The sequence below is a fragment of the Ranitomeya variabilis genome, chromosome 5 (assembly GCF_051348905.1).
Source record: "Ranitomeya variabilis isolate aRanVar5 chromosome 5, aRanVar5.hap1, whole genome shotgun sequence".
Classification (NCBI taxonomy): domain Eukaryota; kingdom Metazoa; phylum Chordata; class Amphibia; order Anura; family Dendrobatidae; genus Ranitomeya; species Ranitomeya variabilis.
The window spans coordinates 615,555,018-615,558,449 of NC_135236.1; the positions used below are offsets into that span (position 1 = coordinate 615,555,018).

At 44.4% G+C, this 3,432-nt stretch overlaps 1 long non-coding RNA gene across 1 annotated transcript; it reads left to right on the top strand.

The window, feature by feature from the left end:
* The first annotated feature begins 222 nt into the window (after positions 1-222).
* On the top strand, positions 223-689 carry LOC143773884 (uncharacterized). Its single transcript, XR_013215426.1, has 3 exons — positions 223-306; positions 400-459; positions 548-689. It is a non-coding gene; the product is annotated as an uncharacterized LOC143773884 (long non-coding RNA).
* The last annotated feature ends 2,743 nt before the right edge of the window (positions 690-3,432 follow it).

A 3,432-nucleotide genomic window follows, 5' to 3' on the forward strand; every position in this document is an offset into this window, starting at 1 on the left:
TGTATGCGGGCGCCGGGCAGTGAGTGCGGGGCGGCCCTTTTTTTTCTGACTGTGCGCGTCTTTGATTGGTCGCGGCAGCCATGACAGGCAGCTGCCGAGACCAATCAGCGAATTAATACCGTGACAGAAGGACAGAAAGACGGAAGTACCCTAGACAATTATATAGTAGATATCTCTGTATACATCATGGGAGTCTGTATTGTACGACGGATGTGTGTGTACTAAAAATGTATTGCTTTGTTGCAGATGTCGGATAGTGAGGGAAGCAGCAGCAGCAGCGTGTCTGCGGTTTTTTCTTCTCAGTCGGTAGGCTTGCACTTTAAAAAACCACTAAAATTTGTGTGAAAATTCAGTGTATTAAGCTAAGCACGTGTATAATCATGTTTCTATTGCAAATAGGAGTCTTCGGAGCCCGAGGCTGCTAGGCCCCCCCAAAAAAAACCGGCAAAACCAACAAAGGTACATGGCAGACATTTTTAAGTTTTGCAAACATAAATTTATTGATCAAAGAAATGTAATTTTTTTTTTCCATTTACATACACAATAGGTTGTGGCACACGGAGGACACAAGAGGAAGAAGGTTCCTCGCCGTCTGTCATCTCCACAACTGCCAGTGGTAAATATAAAACTAGAAATTTTCTATCCAATATTTATCTACAATCTATCTATTCACTTTCTATCTGCTATATCTATAAACTATCTATCCACTATCTCTCTCTCTCTCTCTCTCTCTATCTTTCGCTGTATCTATCTCTGTATCTATCTATCGTTCTATCAATGTATCTATATATCTATGTATCTATCGCTCTATGTATCTATCTATCTCTGTATCTATCTATCTATGTATCTATCTATCTATCAGTCTACCAATAAAATGAAATTGAACCTTTCAACATAACGTTTTGTGTTTACATAGTCCAAGTCAGCGAGCCAAAAAAAGAAAAGGATTGTGGTTGACGAAGAGCCGTTGACCATTCACAACGAGACACTGATCAACCTTGTGGAAGCCAACCCCTCAATATGGGACCAAAGCGACAGCTCCCACCATGACATAGTGAAGAACCGCAAGTTGTGGGATCAAATTATCTCTCACTTCGATCCCCGATACATGGAGAAGTCGTCAACCTCAAAGAAAAAAATTGGTAAATATTGGTGATGTTAAATTGTCTACTATCTATCTCTGAACTATCAACTACCTATACACTAAACTATTTCTCTATCATTTATAATTACTATCTATCAACTATGTTCTGCCCTTCCTAATGAAGGACAGGAGTTCGTCCAAGCATTAAAGTTTCACTGCTATAGTTTTGGTTTTGCTGTGTTATAGCACCACCCAGTGGTGGATAAATTTATTACCTGTGTTTTTCTTAGTAATCATTAGAATGTTGCATTCTGGGTTGCACCAAAGCATCATGGGATAGGGAATTCCCCATTTTTCTCTCTGTGTATTTTCCTGTACACTCGTGTTAATCTGCTGTGTTGGAACTACTTCACTTACTTGCCACCCTGGTTAGTTTATCCGGTAAGATTGCTATCCCTGTTCTTGCAATATAGTGTTCTATAGAATGTGATTACTGTATAGCAACTAGTACCTGGGAAATCTATTATCTGTCAGTTACTGTATGTAGTTGCATGTAGAAGTTGCATCATCCTGTATGCTTTCCCTACTAGTTATAAGTATCAGTTGTGCTGTTATTTGCCCAATACTTACCCAAATCATTTGTATTCTTATAGTTTTACCGCATTTCAATACCTGTTACCAATAAACAAGTTAGACTACAGAGAACAGTCTGCTTCTTTTGGAAGACAGAAGTGGTTTATGCTGTATGTTGGATCACACACCGTATCAACGTGTATGAAGACAGAACAGTAAAACGGAAGCTAGACGCCGGTATGACAGTAAAGGGAGGCTAGACGCCAGCGATAGCAAATACCACTTATGCAGCCGCTTGTACCACACCGCACTGCCTGCAGATACCGCAGCGGCCGCCATACAGTCACAAGTACCAAGAGTGCAGCCCACCAAGCACCACACGTCTCAGTCCACGCTGAAGTCACCCCTACCCGCTCTGAGACGTCCTACAGCCTGCAAACGGACATAAAATGTCTGCAAGTCAAACATCTTCACTCAGGACGAGGTCCCAAACAAGCCGCTCTAGCAAGTCTTCCTCGAAAAGGTCTGTCACCCTCGCCTGAGCAGAAGCTGAGGCGGCGAAAGTAAGATCCTCCTTCGCTGCACAAGAGATGCAGTTAAAGTTAAGACAAGCAGACCAAGAAGTAGAAAGCGCTCGCCTGCAAGCAGAAAGAGCCCACCAAGAAGCAGAAAGAGCCCGTCTGCAAGCAGAGCAAGAAGCAGAAAGAGCCCGCCTGCAAGCAGAGCAAGAAGCAGAAAGAGCCCGCCTGCAAGCAGAGCAAGAAGCAGAAAGAGCCCGCCTGCAAGCGACCTTGGAAAGGCTTTCCGCTGAAAAAGAAGCAGCAGCCGCAATAGCCAAAGCTGAGTTTTTAGAAGCCGTGGAGTTTCCTGAATCCGAGCGAGGCAGCGACATACGCGGACCAGACCTTGATCATCAGGACCCTGCTCAACGCGTCTCAGAATATGTCCGCCAGCATCCCAAAATAGAAGACAACTCTGATCCGTTACACCAACCAGCCTATACAGATTACCAGAGATCCTTCCTCCAAACACCGTACTGGAAGCAGGAAAGTATACTGCGAAACGACATTGATCACCACTACTGTCTTACGGAACAGAAGGTACGGCCTCCGCCCAGACTGACAGGGACACCCTTCGCCACTGAACGGGTTTACACAGACTTTCCTAAGCCAGAAGCTCCTACCAGGTATGAGGATGCACCACAAACACCGCATAACAACAGCACACCAGCTCACGTCGGCACTGACTCAGCCACTATGAACTTTGCAAGGTTCTTTACCCGCCGGGAGCTGGTGACCAAGAGACTTGTAAAGTTCACTGTTCGATCTGAAAGCTACAGAGCATGGCGAGCCTATTTTCAGAATGCCATCAGAGACATGCATCTTTCCAGTAGTGAAGAGTTAGATCTACTGGTTAAGTGGCTTGGGAGCCAGTCAGCTGAACACGCCAAAAGAATCAGGAACATTAACATAAAGTACCCACACACAGGACTTCGTATGGTGTGGGAGAGACTCGAAGAATGTTATGGGTCAATAGAAGCTATAGAAAATGCTTTGTATAAAAGAATTGATGATTTCCCCAAGATAGCAAATAAGGGTTATCAAAAGCTCAGGGAACTGAGCGACTTGTTAATGGAGGTACATGCTGCTCAGGCAGAAGGTGATCTACCAGGGTTGGCATTCCTGGACACTGCCAGAGGTGTCAACCCGATTGTCCAAAAGCTCCCTTACAACTTACAAGAAAAGTGGGTCAGTCACGGGTCCCGTTACAAACAG